Here is an 18,587-nt window from a genome sequence, read left to right on the forward strand (position 1 = left end):
AGTAAATAAAGGGGAGGATCAGAGAAGACAAGATCAACAGCCTTTTTACACAATGTGGAGGATTAACCCCTGAGGTTTCACAGTGAGTGTAACCAGCATGTTCTAAGGTACTGCGGAAACTGTTGGCGCTATATAAATCCTATATGATGATAATAATAACACTGCATATACAGACTGATCTTACTGTTGTGGGGTTAGTAACACTTTAAGTATTGCCAACACTATTCTTTTTCATTTTAGATAGAGTTGGGGAAAGGTGATATCGCCAAGGCAAGGGTGACATCATCATCATCATCATCATCCAGTGTAGACATACTGTAGGTGTCCTTCAGCTCAAGAATACTTTTATCGGTATCTGTGACTGAAAATGCTTGAGAAACGCTGGTCTAGTATACTTTTCATTGCAGGTCTGTAGAGACACAAAAAACTATTAGCTGGATTCACGTAGGGTGGCGTATTTTTTAGCCGGCATAGCGTATCGTATTTACGCTACGCCGATGTAAGTCAGAGAGGCAAGTGCTGTATTCACAAAGCACTTGCGTCCTAAGTTACAGCGGCGTAGCGTAAATGGGCCGGCGTAAGCGCGCCTAATTCAAATTGTGAAGAGGTGGGCGTGTTTTATGTAAATAAACCATGACTCCACGTAGATGACGCTTTGAACGAACGGCGCATGCGCCATCCGTGGACGTATCCCAGTGCGCATGCTTCAAACTTACGCAAACGACGTAAAAATTACAAAATTCAACGCGGGACCGACGTCCATACTTAACATTGGCTAGGCCAGCTTTTTGTTCGACTAACTTTACGCCTGAAAATGCCTTACGTAAACGGCATATCTTTACTGCGACTGGCAAGCGTACGTTCATGAATAGGCGTATCTCGCTGATTTACGCATTCTAGGCGTAAATCAGCGTTCACGCTCCTAGCGGCCGGCCTAAATAGAAAGCTAAGATACGACGGGGCAGACCGTCGTATCTTAGCTAGATTTAAGTGTATCTCATTTTGAGAATACACTTAAAGATACGACGGCTTAGATTCAGAGTTACGACGGCATATCTACTGATACGCCGGCTTAACTCTTTCTGAATCTAGCTATATCTCTCTCTGCACTCCTGCACCACCTCTGCATTACCCAGAAGCAGTGTCGGGCGTTACTTATCAGGACATGACTCATGGTACAGAAATAGGCAGAGTGCACAGGAATACTGGTTCTCTGCCTCTCTATAACCATGTGTGGCAGACACATGGGGAGACCTGGAGCTAGTTGGATAGCAGTTGGAAGCAGCAGACCAATGAGCTCATCTCTGTCACACTGTTGCCTTCTCCTATCAGCATGTTCATTGTTAGTAAAAAAAGATTCACAAGTCTCCTAGTCTAACTGCTATGGTACAAGGACTACAAGAGGCTACTACACAGTCTAATTCAGGTACTTGTATTTAAACGATACATTCAATAATCTATTAATTATTATGTTGCACCCTCCTAGGTAGGTGCTATGATTAGGTCAATTCTGTTCTGTATCACTGTAGTTATTGGAGCTATATTTCATTGTTAGGCAAATGTAGTCCTTAACTGCTTACCCCTGGTTATCCTGGAATGTTCTGGAAGATAGTGGGCAGGAAGAGTCTTATTAGCAGAGGGATATTTATTAGCCAATCCCTGGGGAGAGGTGCCCAGATGGCGACTGGGAGTCCATATAAATACTCTTGCGACTGAGATCAGCCTGTTCTCTTTCCCTTGGGAGTAAATCGCAGCCTAAGGGGCTGTTGGCCGCCTGGGCCATTCTGCAGTGTGCCTGTGGGCTATAATAGTATAGTTTGTTGGGGGGCTGTTGTCTGAGGATCTAGTCTGGTTCCCACGTTTTTGGAGGATATTGGAAGGAGGCAACCAATTTTCCAAGGACATTTGTGAGTACAGACTGATGAGAGAGATCCTAGAGACTGTGTGCTGCTGCCATCCTCCTTATGCTAGAGTCAGGGGACATTTTGACCCCATACAAAGGGTGACGCTTCGAGCTCTAGTATATACTTATATACCGGTAACCGCTGGGAGTGCAGGCAGGGGTAGAGCTAAATCTATCCCCTATTTTGTAGACGCATTAACTTTTGCGCAAACCAATCAATAAACGCTTACTGCAATTTTTTTACGAAAAATATGTAAAAGAATACGTATCGGCCTAAACTGAGGAAATTTTTTTTTTATATATATTTTTGGGAGTTATTTATTACAGTAAAAAATATTCATTTTTTTTCAAAATTGTCGCTCTATTTTTGTTTATAATGCAAAAAATAAAAACCGCAGAGGTGATCAAATACCACCAAAAGAAAGCTCTATTTGTGGGGAAAAAAGGACGCCAATTTTGTTCGGGAACCACGTCGCACGACCGCGCAATTGTCAGTTAAAATGACGCAGTGCTGAATCGCAAAAAGTGGCCAGGTCATTGACCAGCAAAATGGTCCCAGGCTGAAGTTGTTAAGATATGACAGTTAAGTAATTCAACTTACCATATCAAAGATGAGTTGAGACCATATCTATTCATAAGTTTTCTTTTCAGACATTTTTATTGAAATTTTACTTTTCTCAATAAAAGTACAATCATGAGTATAGAACATGTCTGAGGCCGCGTACACACCATCGGTCCAAACCGATGAAAATGGACCGAAGTTCAGTTTCATCGGTCCAAACCGTCCGTGTGTACGCCCCATCGGTCTTTTGTCCTTCGGACAAAAATTAGTGAACTTGCTTTAAAATCGAACCGATGGACCGCTGACCGATAGGTCCAAACCAATGGTTAGTACACAAAAGCATTGGTTCAAAACCCGCGCATGCTCAGAATCAAGTCGACGCATGCTTGGAAGCATTGAACTTCGTATTTTTCAGCACGTCGTGTGTTTTACGTCACCGCGTTCTGACCCGATCTGATTTTGAACTGATGGTGTGTACGCACATCAGACTATCAGGCCGCTTCAGCGGTGAACCGATGAAAACGCTCAGTCGGACCATTCTCATCGGATGGACCGTGTGTACGCGGCCTGACACATCGCCCATGAATACATTCCAAGTACAAAATATACAAAGGGGATTACACAAGGGCATAACATAATACATCTTATAACTAAATAACTATAAATAATAAAGGAGTCCCTGAAAGGACCATGCCAAGGGTTCAAGCTGTCAGAAGACTAACGTTTGCACAGAGGCCAAAATATTGTCTTCCAAAATTAGGTAGAGAGTTGCTAGCAGCACTGTTACCATATCAACTATTTATCAAAAATTTGATCTGAAAATGACGGCTCAAGCGGATGTTGTAGAGAATCTTACATATACACAAAGGTAAAGAAGAAACAGAAAGGTAGCAAGAAAGAAAAAGGAATTAAAACAGAAAACCCTGCATGAACTCTGCACCCACCACTCACCAACCAGCGCTTTTTAAAGATGGGGATTGTAGGTAGCGAAACCAAAGATCCCAACTTTCTCAAATTTGGCTTGTTTGTCCTGCAGTATATTGACCAATTTTTAATTTAACATAATTAAAGTGAACTTATGCTTCATAACACATATGTCTACAACTGGGTCTTCTAAAGAGTCAAGATAGATATTTTAGCTAGATATTGTAATGGAACGTCCCACACTCCGCTCAAGTGCTTCCGTCATATACCGCTTCCTCCAGTCTGAATATAGATATTAGATATTATAGCCGCATATTACAACCAAGAACCAGGCAGGACTTGTTTGGCTGCAAAGCTGGAAATGTTTATTTAAACAAGAATACAAGTTTTTATACACTTAAAAAAGAGGTTCCCCCTCCTGATCATATTACCCTAACAATACAATCTGTAACCAAAAACATAAATTAACATGAGCTAATTAACTAGTCATTTAACCAGCCTAGGCGACTCAGAGGTCTGACCTTTTACATTATGGCAGGTGGCCCCAGACAGGTGGCCTGCTGATGAAGTTAACATCTGTTATGAGTCCCGTACTGGCAGAGACCATCATGGCCTTTTTAATAATGTCCTTTTGCATTACATGACAGAACATCTTCCCAAAGGTTTGTTACTCCCTCAAATGCAAGTGCCCATAGTCGGTAGCGAAGAGGCTAGCATTCAGTCCCCTCCAAAAGCCTCTGTCTTGGGTGAGTCTGTCACAGATATGTGCGGTTCGTTTTGTTCCAAATAAATATTCAGACACATTTTTTGTTATTCGGATATATCTGAATACCCTAATTATGATATAAATTAAGTTTACCGAATGCTCTGAATAACAAAACTAAATTTTGTCAGAAATTCTAAGTTAAAATCAAATTTTATATCAAATTCCATTAATATTCAAACTGTAAACATATTTCTGAAATCAAAGAATGTGTGTGTTATTAGAGTACCATTTCGAAATAAAGCTGTTTTAGTTAATCCAAAGATGATTTAAAAAGTCATTGTAATCAAAATTCAGTTTTTTAAATGTAAACATTTTGGCTGCCTCATTCACATAAAAAAATTATATATATATTTTTTTATTCAACGGTCAACCGAATTTAACAAAACAAACTAACTAGATTTATATGTGTGCGCACTGCCACTGCCACCTAATATTCAACAAACATGCAAATGAGGTGAAACAAATGTCAATGTAAAAAAATAGACATTTGGCTTATTTGTTTGGATTTAGATACATTTAAAGTGGAGGTTCACCCTAAAACAATTATCTAACATTACATCCAGCATACTAACGACATGTACAGTATGCAGGTATTTATTTATTTTTTCGCTGTACATACCGTTATATTATTGTTTTTTCCCCCGGCTTCCGGGCTCTGATTCCTGCGGGACTGGGCGTTCCTATCCCTGGGTTAGATGATTGACGTCTGGTGAAAAACTTCCCATGGCGCACAAGGTGCGTCACCAGTTTTCCGTAAATAGCCGACCTGCGAGACGGCTTTATATGGCGCCTGCGCAGTCAAGTCTACATGGCGGGCGCAGACACCGTATAGCCCCGACTCGCAGGTCGGCTATTTACGGAAAACTGGTGACGCGCCTTATGCGCCATGGGAAGATTTTCACCAGATGTCAATCATCTAACCCAGGGTTAGGAACGCCCAGTCCCGCGGGAATCAGAACCCTGAAGCCTGGGGGAAAATAACAATATAACGGTATGTACGGCGGAAAAAAAAAAAATACCTGCATACTGTAGATGTCGTTAGTATGCTGGATGTAATGTTAGATAATTGTTTTAGGGTGAACCTCCACTTTAGGGTGTTTGGATCTAAAGACACTTTGATTTAGGCAGTATATACACTTAAGCTACACAACACGATGGTTACTTGAAAGATACTAATTCATCGGCTTCTTTCTATAGAGAGAGAGGAAATAATAAGTGAACCAGTGATTATATCTACCTGCGGGACTATTCAAAAGATGAGAATCAAGGAACTGTAGATATTTGTTTAGCAAGGCAGCCAGGTGTGTGTGAGATAGATGCCAGCATGGTCATTAGAGACATTCAGCATGTATGTGTCCCCTGAGTTGGCAAGGCAAGACAGCAAATTGCTCCTCTTGGGCTGGAGTGTAATTGTAACATATATATTACAGTATGGGGGTTTTGGCATAAATGGATGTTACATTTAGTTTTCTAGAGCACTGTGTATAAATTACAACTAAAATGTTATAAATTAATACTTTTTCATCCTTTGTTGTATCTCAGCGCCCTTGATCTTCTGCTGGAAGGAGCCATCAGAAGACTGGTACACTGTAGTCATAAAGGGATGGAAATGGCCCGCAACAATAAGGTGGGCCATGACATTTAAACAATGCTTAATTGGTACTAAGGGGTCCAAAGTGTGCCAAGAAAATATCCCCCACACCGTTACACCACCACTACCAGCCTGAACTGTTTATACAAGACAGGATGGATCCATGCTTTCATGTTGTTTATGCCAAAATCTGACCCTACCATCTGAATGTCGCAGCTGAAATCGAAACTCCTCAGACTAGGCAACGTTTTCCCAAAAAGTTATTGTCCAATTTTGGTGAGCCTGTGCGAATTGTAGCCTCAGTTTCCCGTACTTAGCTGACAGAGTGGCACCCCGGTGTGGTCCTATGCTGCTGTAGCCCATCTGCTTCAAGGTTCGATATGTTGTGCATTCAGAGATTGTATTCTGCATACCTTGGTTGTAACGAGTGCTTATTTGAGTTACTGTTGCCTTTCTATCATCTTGAACCAGTCTATGCCTATTCTCCTCTGACATCAACAAGGCATTTTCTTCCACACAACTGCCGCTCACTGGCTATTTTCTCTTTTTTGTACCATTCTCTGTAATCCCTAGAGATGGTTGTGCAGCTGCAAAGCTGGAACTGTTTGTTGGAACAAGAATACAGGCTTTTATACACTTGAGAAGGAGGTTCCCCCTCCTGATCATATTACCCTATAAACAATTCAATTTGAAAATGACAACCCAAAGTAAAAGAATAAACAGAAAGGAAGTAAGAAAGAAAAGGGGATATAAAACACAAAACCCAACCTGAACTTTGCACCCCTCACTCACCAACCAGTGCTTATAATGATGGGGATTGTAAGTAGCAAAACGCTCCGGATTGTCTGCCCTGCAGTATACTGGCCAATTTACCCTTTAACATAATCCAAGTGAACCTATGCTTCATAATTGATATCTCTACCACTGGGGTCTTCCAAACATTCGAGATATAGATTTTAGCCTCCAAGAACATATAAAAAATCAATGTTTGTGTATGTTTGGGAATATGATCAATAGGTTCATTTAAAAGAGCTACTTGTGCTTCTTTAGAAATAAAAATCATAGTTACAGAGAATATTAAGACACGCACCCCCATCCAGAAGTGCCCGACCTTAGGACAGGTCCACCATGTGTGGTACAGTGTGTGGTACAGTGAACCCTCCTGACCACAGCCTCTAAAGCACCTAGATGAGACTTTGGGGTACATTTGAGTCTGGCGAGAACCAGGTACCAACAAGACATGACTTTATAATTAGCCTCTGTTAGCTGAACATTCAAAATGCCTTTATGGATTCCGGAAGTCCAAGCATTCCAGTCCTCCTCTGTGAGCTCTGTCTCCAGGTCTCTTTCCCATGTTGGTGAGTGTATTTTTCATGTGGCTCATCACAAATATTTCTAGTCTCCAATGGGAGAGTGTGTGTCATGGTGACAACCCAGCAGTGGCGTAGCGTGGGTTGTCAGCGCCTGGGGCGAGGCAAGTAATTTGCGCCCCCCTGACCCATGGACTTACCTATTTTCAGCTATATCTAGTCTGGTCACATGATCCACTATGTGAGAGAACGGTGGCTGTAGGGAAGAGGAGAGCGTGCTTGGAGTGGTAACATCATGCATATGTTCCTATGTCCCATCTGCTGTTGGCGCTCCCTCCTCTTCACACTTGTGACAGCGCCCCTCTAAATTTTGCGCCCGGGGGGGTTGTTCCCCCTTCACCCCCCAAGCTACGCCACTGCAACACAGGAGCACATTTTGGGAGATAGAGACAGTGTTGTCACCCTATAATAAGTAATGCCTGAACAACAGCCTTAAAAGGATGTGATTGGTGTCTTTTTTCAAACATATTATTTTAATAAAAGCGGCAGATTCAAAATATTGAAAATTACCTTTAAAATTGCATCAATGTTATATTATTGGGTTTACGTATACTTTGTGCTCTTTGATAGTAGGAGCTGAAATTCCTGCTAGGATAAAAAATATACATTCCCCTCCTTCCCCCTTCTAAATTCAATTTCTTCTCTTTCTCTTCCTGTTATACCACACTTCTCTTTCATCTTCCTTTCTACGTATATGTTTCAGGTACTGGGCCCCAGAGAATGTTACTGGAGATACAGGTGGCCAGGGGCGGGGTAATCCGACCCAGTATGTAAGGCCCCTGTCAGACTGGGGCGGGAGCCGCGGTGGCGGTATAACGCCGCTAAAAATAGCAGCGCTATGCTGCCGGGATTGCCGCGGGAATCAGCCGCTAGCGGTGCGGTATTAACTCCCGCTAGCGGCCGATAAAGGGTTAATACTGCCCGCAATGCGCCTCTGTAGAGGCGCATTGCAGGCGGTATTTTGCAGCGGTTTCCTATTGTTTTCAATGGGAAGGAGCAGTATACATGCCGCTCCTCTCACCGCTCCAAAGATGCTGCTGACAGGAGATTTTTTTGTCTCCCACCAGCGCATCGCCTTAGTGTGAAAGCCCTCCGGCATTGAGTCTGCAGTGAAGGAGTTTTTCAGGCGGGATAGCAGCGCTGTTTTTAGCGCTGTACCGCCTGAAAAACTCCTCAATGTGAAAGGGGTCTAACTGCGTTGCTGGGGGGTTGCTCCGGATCCGATAGGCGTGGTCTCCATTGATGGGCAGCCCCTATAATCACAGATTGCCTACTGACTACATTTAATACCGACAACACTGGCCCGGATTCAAAGAGATCTGCGCTCTATTTGCGGAGGCGCAGGGCAACGATTTTGCCCTGCGCCCCCGCAAATATTTTGCGCTGCCCTCGATTCACGGAGCAGTAGCTCCGTAAATTGCGAGGGCGCGCCGGCAAAATTGCCCGGCGTAAGCGCGTGCAATGTAAATGATCCCGCCGGGGGCGGGAATCATTTAAATTAGGCGCGTTCCCGCGCCGATCGTAAAGCGCATGCGCCGTCGGGAAACTTTCCCGACGTGCATTGCGGCAAATGACGTCGCAAGGACGTCATTTGCTTCAAAGTGAACGTGAATGGCGTCCAGCGCCATTCACGTATCACTTACGCAAACGGAGTGAAATTCAAATTTCACGACGCGGGAACGTAGGGTATACTTTAGCATTGGTTGCCCCTACTATTAGAAGGGGCAGCCTTACGCTAAAGACGCCGTACGGAAACTCCGTAACTTGCGTACGCAGGGCCCGCGCAACATTGTGAATCGGCGTAAGTATGCAATTTGCATACTATACGCTGACCACAATGGGAGCGCCCCCTAGCGGTCAACGCAAGAATGCAGCCTAAAATCTGCGTGGCATAAGAGCCTTATGCCACGCAGATTTTAGGCTGCAGTCGGCGTAACGAGTTCTCTGAATCAGGAGAACTCGTAACGCCGGCGCAAGTCAGCAATTGCGCTGCGTAACTATGGTTATGCAGGAGCAATTGCTTACTGAATCTGGGCCACTGTTTGTGATGTGTTACTTATATGCCTGTGAACGTCAGTTACCGTACTTTGTAATGTTCTATGCCCATTCTGTATGTTTTGTTTATCTTTTGCTCTTTCCTTTTGAAAAACAATAAAATGTATATTTGAAAAAAAAAATACATTAGTGTTTTCCCTCACTGCACTAAGAATGCCTGTTAGGCTGGTGTCAGCACCCAAGTGTTTTTCGGAGGCTGATGCATGTTTGTAATCCAATGCTCCAACGCAACTGCTTAATTATTGCCGTATTCATTAATTGGTATAAGAGTTTTTCTTGTTTGTGTTAATGACAGGCCCTAAAGCATGTGGAAAGTAGAACGCTTGCTTCCAGCTCATATTCCGTCACTTAATCTTTCCTTAATAACAGTGGAAGTCAGTGATGAGAACTGTAATTATAGGTCTTTATTTCATTCTTAGTTTGTGAATACGACTTGTGGGAGTTTATCAATATCGGGGTTGAAGGAGATAGAGGGCCTTTTCATTCTTGAATATCTTATTCATTAGCCAGCTTGATGCATGCAGTTGAGTTATCTACATTATATTTTCTTTCCAAAAATGGTTATTTCTCAGCTACATAGAAACTTGAAGGATGAAAGTCTTAAGCATGAGATACATGGACCGAAAGAACCAGCTTTTGTCGAATGGTTCTGCTGGAAAACCAGCATTTTATCAGCGCTTGCAGCCAATGGCTATAGTATTTAAAAAATCTGCCCCTTTCCCATTTAGTACCTCAGTGTTAGAGCTGCCCGGTTAATCGTTAAAAAAAATTGCGATCTTGATTCAACCCCCCTCACAATCTTAATCCGGCATTTCCACGATTCATGTAACATGTTCCCTGTTTACAGCTGTCAAAAAAAAGGTAGCCGCAAAGTTTATCAGAACATTGCTCAGCACTGAAAGATAAAAAGAAACATTGTATAATTCCATCCATCCAAATCAAAGGTGTGAACTTCGGTCTGCAAATGAGGGTAGTTTAACCACTTAAAGTCTTCTTCTGACACCTATTGCTTACAAGTTAAAATCAGTGGCCCAGATTCAGGTAGGACTTGCGCTTTATTTGCGGAGGCACAGGGCAACGATTTTGCCCTGCGCCCACGCAAATATTTTGCGCTGCCCTTGATTCACGGAGCAGTAGCTCCGTAAATTGCGAGGGCGCGCCGGCAAAATTGCCCAGCGTAAGCGTGCGCAATGTAAATGATCCCGCCGGGGGCAGGAATCATTTAAATTAGGCGCGCTCCCGCGCCGAGCGTACAGCGCATGCTCCGTCGGGAAACTTTCCCGACGTGCATTTGCTTCAAAGTGAACGTGAATGGCGTCCAGCGCCATTCACGATTCACTTACGCAAACGACGTAAAATTCGAACGTCGCAACGCGGGAATGGGTATCCTTTAGCATTGGCTGCCCCTGCTTTTAGCATGGGCAGCCTTACGCTAAAGACGCCGTACGCAACCGACGTAACTTGCGTACACAGGGGGCGCGCAACATTGTGAATCGGCGTAAGTATGCAATTTGCATACTATACGCTGACCACAATGGGAGCGCCCCCTAGCAGTCAACGCAAGAATGCAGCCTAAAATCTGCGTGGCATAAGAGCCTTATGGCATGCAGATTTTAGGCTGCAGTCGGCGTAACGAGTTCTCTGAATCAGGAGAACTCGTTACGCCGGCGCAAGTCAGCAATTGCGCTGCGTAACTATGGTTACGCAGGCGCAATTGCTACCTGAATCTGGGCCAGTATTTTTTGGTAGAAAATTACCCCCAAACATTAAATATATTTTTTAAGCAGAGACACTAGAGAATAAAATGGCGGCTGTTGCAATATTTTAGATCACACTGTATTTGCGCATCGATCTTTAAAAAGCAATTTTTAGGGAAAAAATACACTTCAATTAATAAAAAAAAAAAACAGTAAAGTTAGGCAAATGTTTTTGTATAATGTGAAAGATGTTACGCCGAGAATCGTGATCTTTATTCTAAGCAAAAAAAATGGTGATTCTCATTTTATCCAGAATCGTGCAGCTCTACTCAGTGTCCTCCATGGCCTGTCTGCAAATAGCTCAAGGTTGGCTGTGAGAGGACAGGGGGCAGTGCGGAACACTATGGGAGGTTGGAGGCTCTGCATTAAGCTGGAGGTGTATGGTGGGAGGTTGGAGGCACTGTGGGGGCTGAGTGGCACTGTGGTCCACTATGTAAGGTTACAAGGCGCTGTGGAAGGTTGGGGATTCTGCAGCTGGCTGAAGGCCTTGTAGGAGGGAGGATGCAACCCGGTGATAGGAGCTCAATACATTCTTTTAGAACCGATAGGTCTAGCCTCTGCCCCAGAATCCATCATAAGCAGGAAAGTGGGAAGAACACAGTTTGGGGTAGGAGTTCTGGATCAATTGAGGAAATGCAGGAGATTGTGTCAGACAGAACACATTGTGGACACCTAGACTTTGGGTGCTCCCTAAAAAACAAAAGAAGAAAACAGTGTAGGAAAGTGTAGTGTTGCCCATTGTTTTCTGGAGTGAGTCTGAAATAGGCCTCTGGTGGCCTTACTCCAATGCCTGAGCACCATGCTACATTCACATATTTCTTTGCAACTTGTCCTTTTGCAATAGACCAGAACAAGAGGCCCATTGTTCCTCCACAGCCTGGTTTCGGCTAATTTTTCTTCTCCAGGTGACTGGGCACAATAGGCTGCCTTGTGACGCACTTTGGAGGCTCTCCTGAATTCCCAGGTTCATTTACAGTGAGTCTGATGAAGTTTACAAGCACAACAACAGTGCTTCATATCCCCCAGGAATAATATCATACAAATATATTTGTTTTAATTAGTCCAGTAAAGCCACAGTAAATATATACAGTATATATAATAATGTTATGACTTCAGTCTTTATGCTTTAACTCTTTTGCTTCCTTTTTTTGTTGCTCATATTTTGTAGACATGCTCATGAAAACGCACTTCTTCAAACTCTAAAAAATGATGTATGTTCTGAAAGCAGAGAACCGGTCCCAAAAAATGGTGGTAGCCACAATTTTATTATTTAGAATAATTGCACTACTGTTTATTACTAGATATGGAGTTTTAATAAAAAATAATACAATTTGTTTTAGTGCACACAAACACAATATTACTACTGTTGTAGTGATATATATATATTAAAAAAATGGTTATCTCAATGGTTATCTCAAGTACAAATTGTTCTGCCCTGTGAAACAGCAACAAACTATGATATTCAACATTTAACCACTTAAGGACCTTGGGTGTTTTTCAGATTCGGTGTTTACAAGACTAAAACAGGTTTTTTTGCTAGAAAATTACTTAAAACCCCCAAACATTATATATTTTTTTTCTAACACCCTAGAGAATAAAATGACGGTCATCGCAATACATTTTGTAACACCGTATTTGCGCAGCGGTCTTACAAGCGCACTTTTTTTGGAAAAAATTCACTTTTTTGAATTAAAAAATAAGACAACAATAAATTTGGCCCAATTTTTTTATATATTGTGAAAGATAATGTTACGCCAAGTAAAATGATACCCAACATGTCACGCTTTAAAATTGCGCCCGCTCGTGGCATGGCGTCAATCTTTTACCCTTAAAAATCTCGATAGGCGATGTTTAAAAAATTCTATAGGTTGCATTTTTTGAGCTACAGAGTAGGTCTAGGGCTATAATTATTGCTCTCGCTCTAACGATCGCGGCGATACCTCACTTGTGTGGTTTGAATACCGTTTTCATATGCGGGCGCTACTCGCGTATGCGTTTGCTTCTGCGCGCGAGCTCGTCGGGACGGGGCGCTTTAAAAAAAATGTTTTTGTTTTCTTATTTCTTTTTATTGATTTTATTATTTTTTACACTGAAATAAAAAAATAAAAAAAAATTATCACTTTTATTCCTATTACAAGGAATGTAAACATCCCTTGTAATAGAAAAAAGCATGACAGGTCCTCTTAAATATGAGATCTGGGGTCAAAAAGACCTCAGATCTCATATTTAGACTTAAAAGCAAGAAAAAAAAAAAAGGAAAATTTGTCATTTAAAAAAATGACAACAAAAAAATTGTCTCTTTAAGAGGCTGGGCGGGACTGACATTTTGACGTCACTTCCGCCCAGCAGAGCTATGAGGACGGGTGGGGGCCATCTTGCCCTCACTGAAGTCCTCACACACGAGCTGGCAGCATCCAATCTCCTCCGCCGCTACCGATAACGGCGATCGCGCGGCGGAGACCGCCGTAATCGTTTACACGGCCGCCCACTGTAAAGATGGATACCTCAGTTGTGGCCGTTACTGAGATATCCATCTTTAAAAACAGGACGTACATATACAGTGGGCGGTCGGTAAGTGGTTAAAAGGTTTAAAGACCTTTGCAGCTCATCAATCTAGAGCTAACCAAAAAATAATGTCACTAGAATTATCAGTTTCACTTCAATGACAAGGCAATACTCAGTATGTGTTGCTCAATCATTGTTTACGCATTTGTGCACACCCTACACACCCATTTGTGTTATGTTCCCAAATTATTTTTTAATTTTCCTTACTTAACTTTTTTGCTATCATACCGAGTCTGAAAAGCTGATGGCAAATATAAAAGACACAAATTGATGCAGCTATTTGTAGCGCTACCCCGTAGGAACTGCCAAGTAGATGCCAGGATCCCTCAACTAGCTGAACCCACAACTCTGATCACTCACTCCGGCGGGGTGAAACTTGGCCTGGACGGAGTCTAGGCTGAGGCTGCTTCCACATTTTACGTGATGGTTTTGTGTGATGTGTGGCTCCTGGGGCTTCTTTTTCTTCCTCACTGACTTCTAAAGAACTGAGACAAAATGGCATTTTTATTAATATATTTTGTTTACTAGTAATGGCGGCGATCTGCGATTTTTATTATTACTGCGACCTTATGGCGGACACTTTTGACACATTTTTAGGACCATTGGCATTTTTATAGCGATCAGTGCTATAAAAATGCATTGATTACTGTAAAAATGTCACTGCCAGGGAAGGGATTAACACTAGGGGGCGAGGAAGGGGTTAATTATGTTCCCTATAGTGTGTTCTATCCGAAGGGGGGGGTGGGACTGATTTAAGGAGATGACAGATCGCTGTTTATACATTGTATGAACATGCGATCAGTCATTTCTCCCCCTGAAAGGACCGGGAGCGGTGTGTTTACACACACAGCTCCCGGTTCTCACTCTGTAATGAGCGATCACGGGTGATCGCGCCCGCCGGGCACTTGTGCGCGCCCCTAGTGGCTGCAATGCAAAATCACGCAGCCAAGCCGATCTGCCGCCGTAAAACTACGGTGGGCGGTCGGCAAGAGGTTAAAGTGGAGTTCCCATCAAAAATAAAATCTGCCATTAATGTGCATAAAATAAATAAAAAAACAACATTTGGATATTTTTTTTTTTTTATGTTGAAATAGCTGTTGCTATGTGGTCCCAATAAATCTGCCTTCTTCATCACTTCAGCTCCTGACGTCATTTCCGTTGGCGCCTCCGCTCGCTACTGCTCCTGGGAAATGTGTGTCATCATTTCCTGGGAGTCAGTGCGCTTCTCCATTGCCATCACATTGGAGCGGGCATTTCCGCCGCCGCCGCCTGTTGTGATAGCAACCCGAGCGCGCGCAAGACGCTTACCCCGACTTGTTCATTCCCCGACTTGTTCATTCCCCGACTTAGTTGGGGTAGGCGGTACACTTTGGTGGGGGTGGGTCAGCCACGCCCTGTTACCTTTGACCTCTGGGAACCCGCCTTCTGACCTTTGACCTCTGGGGGAGGTCCTTGTTCCAATTCCTGAGTCCTAGCCATATTCTTCAATGGGAAACCCTAACCCTAAGTAGGATCAGAACAACTGTCAGGTTTTAACTGCTGATGTGCTCTCGTTGGGGAGATTCACCCTCTCTATTTGTCCTGTTTACCGTTATTACTGCATTTAAGATCTAAGTGATGTTCCATTGCAGGGATTAAGAAAAAAATATTGTAATCTTTTAGATAAAGTTCTTTAAGAGCTTTGTGATGTCACTGAATAGCACTAAGCTCAGATATCATATGAACAATCTAGTTGGGACTTAACCTGCAGTTGAGACCTAAAATAAGTTATTCAGCCGTACTTCTAAGAAATATAGTAGTAGTAGAATATTTTGCCAGTTTTCCGTTTTGATGCAGTGAAGCAACCAGGAGCTGTCCAGGCCCTTTCAAACTATGTGTTACTGTAATGAACCAATCTGAATGGGCCCTAATGTTACTAAATGACACCATAGATTGCTATACATCTGCACTGTCAACTTTATCTGTACCACAACATGACAGGTATGCTTTAAGGTATTTCTGTTGGTGCCATATGGGCCTGTGTCTACGAGTTTTGTGTTTGTGTTGATGGTATCATTTTTTTTTTTATAACAGTGAAGGATAGAGCATTTGACACAGCCATCATAAATGTAAAATATAACAGGTCATATTGCCTAGGTAAGGCCAGAAACCAATCTGGCAGGATCTAATGCGCCTGCATGCGGGGTTAGTAGCTGACTGTGAGGGTGTGGCGGGAGATGTGACAAAGTAAGACGTGGAGAGATGTGCAATCAATCAAGATGAGAGTGAGGGGCAGTGGCATGGTATACGCCAAGGATCTTGTGTTATATAGAAGTTATTCCTCATCTATGCAGGTAGAGGAGTCTTCCACATTTTATTAAATTTATCCAGACAACCCCTATGGGAATACAGTACTTTTTTTTATAAGGGAGTGTAGCGTTCACTGCCATTGTTTCATTGTTCCACTTCCATTGTTGAATTGTGGGAGGCGACTCTTTGATCTAAGACAGGACTATTTGCAATCTAGCCATGAACAAAGTCTCTTGCAGGAATACAATTATGTACTTTTCCTGCTCTGCGATGGAGAAAAGGCCTAGCAGACACTGGCGGGTTCACATTGTTAGGGGGGTGCCCATGCGGTCATGGAGAAATGTAACCACCTGTGACCAGTACTCCTGAAGGGGAGGGCAGGACCATAGTAGTTGGTAGAATGTACCTCTAAGGCCGGGTACACACGAACAAACATGTATGGTGAAAGCGGTCCGTCGGACCGTTTTCACCATACATGTCTGCCAGAGGGCTTCTGTACGATGGTTGTACACACCATCGTACAGAAGTCCGCGCGTAAACAATACGCGGGGCGTGTCCGCGGTGTCGCCGCGTCGATGACGCGGTGTCGCCGCAACAATGACGCAGCAACGTGGGCGGCCCGCCTTTAAAATGCTTCCACGCATGCGTCGAAGTCATTCGACGCATGCGAGGGACGGCGGGCGCCTGGACATGTACGGTAGGTCTGTACTGACGACCGTACATGTCCGAGCGGGCAGGATTCCAGCGGACGGTTTTAAAACACGTCCAGGAATATTTGTCTGCTGGGAAAAGGCCCGGCGGGCAAATGTTTGCTGGAATTCGGCCCGCTCGCGCCCACACACGACCGAACATGTCTGCTGAAACTGGCCCGCGGACCAGTTTCAGCAGACATGTTTGGTCGTGAGTATGGGGCCTGAGGTCCCTATATCTTGGGCAGGCCAGACTATTCTGGATTATATTTGGAAAGGCGAAGCGGGGTAAGGTAGGACCTATGAAGGCATAAAGGTGTGTAAGGCGATCTGACAGTTTAGGGCAGGGGTGCTCAACCTTTTGAAGATTGAGGGCCACTTAAGAGAATTGGTAACCGGTCGCGGACCACAATGAGCGGAGCCCACTCCACTCTTTTTTTTTTTTTTTTTTAGCGGATCAAATTAGAGGTAGGCATTTGTGAATGGACACAAGTCTATTTACATTTGCTACTCCTTAGGCCCCGTACAGACGAGCGGACAGTCCGATGAAAACGGTCCGCCGGACCGTTTTCAACGGACATGTCGGCTCTGAGATTTCGGTCTGATGGCTGTACACACCATCAAACCGAAATACGCGCGGACAGATAGCGCGGTGACGTTGACGCCGCCACGTCACCAAACCAGGAAGTAAAATACTTCCACTGGAAATCTGTCCGGCGGACATAACCGCTGGTTAGTACACCTAACCAGCGGACAGATATCTCCCGCATGCGTCGAATGGATTCGACGCATGCGGGAGATATCTGTCCGCTGGTTAGGTGTACTAACCAGCGGTTATGTCCGCCGGACAGATTTCCAGTGGACATGTTTCTTAGCATGCTAAGAAACATTTGTCCGCTGGAAATCTGTCTGCTAGCCTGTACACACAATCGGATCTGTCCGCTGACACTGGTCCGCGGACCAGTTTCAGCGGACATGTCCGGTCGTGTGTACGAGGCCTCAGAGGTGAATGGAGGGTCCAATTGGGTCGGACTGACTGTATGAAAGGGGCCTAAGGCTGCTTTCACACTGATGCACTGTTGTTTTCCAGCACCGAGGGTGCAGCACAGTTCACCTGTGGCTTTACAGCAGGTTAGCTGCACTTTGCCATAGGCTTCTATGTCCTGTCAGAGGAGAGGAGACCGATGTGTGTTCCCAGTACAGAGGAACACACATTCTATAGGTGTAGTGCACTTTCAGACTCGCAGGTAATAGAAGTCTATGGCTCAGTGCAGGTAACCCGCACTGCTTTGCACCTGCGGATCCGTTTGAAAGCCCAGTAACCACTGCAGATATATACACTGTGATTTTAGTAATAAACGTACCTTTAATAACAGTATTCTAATCTATTACATCCCAGAGCAGGAGGTCGCGGGCCACATCAGAGGGCTCCGCGGGCCACATGTGGCACCCAGGTCACTGGTTGGGCACCCCTGGTTTAGGGGATACCTTTTTGTAGGATGCCAGAACCTCCTCCCATTCCTCGTCGTCCCCATCCCCCAGATCCGTCTCCCATTTGGCTTTTAATTGATAAACATGAGTAGTTGCCAAGGGCAGCATAAGGTGGTTGTATAGGAAGGAGATCAACTTCTTGGGATCCTGACCAAGGACCACGTCGACCAGGGATATCGACTCCAGTCTTGGAATGAAGTCGCTGAATTGGGAGTTAAAGAGGCCCAAGAGACCAGCTGACACGTCCGCTAGCTGGCCAAAGACCCAAACAAAGCAGGCCGGCTTTGTTCAGGTCTCATGTCTAGTAACTCGGAAGCGATGTCATGACATCACTTCCGGATTACTGGCATCCTAAAAGCGAAATAATAGAAAGTATTTAAAAACGCAGATCTTGTCGTTTTTGAATACTTTCAAGTGCAGGGGAGGGGTGTGGGGTGTGGGGTCTTATAGACCCCAGATCCCTCTTTAACACCTTTCCTCCTGAGTCATTGTAAAATGACGTAGACAGGAACCCTCCCTCCAGGTGGACATCATATGACGTCCTGAGCTTCCCGGGCGGCTAGGGGGCACCCGCTGCATCGCTCGTGATGTCCAACCAGGCACTCGCGATTGCCCGCAATGATGG

This window comes from Rana temporaria, chromosome 1 (assembly GCF_905171775.1).
Source record: "Rana temporaria chromosome 1, aRanTem1.1, whole genome shotgun sequence".
NCBI classification, from domain to species: Eukaryota; Metazoa; Chordata; class Amphibia; order Anura; family Ranidae; genus Rana; species Rana temporaria.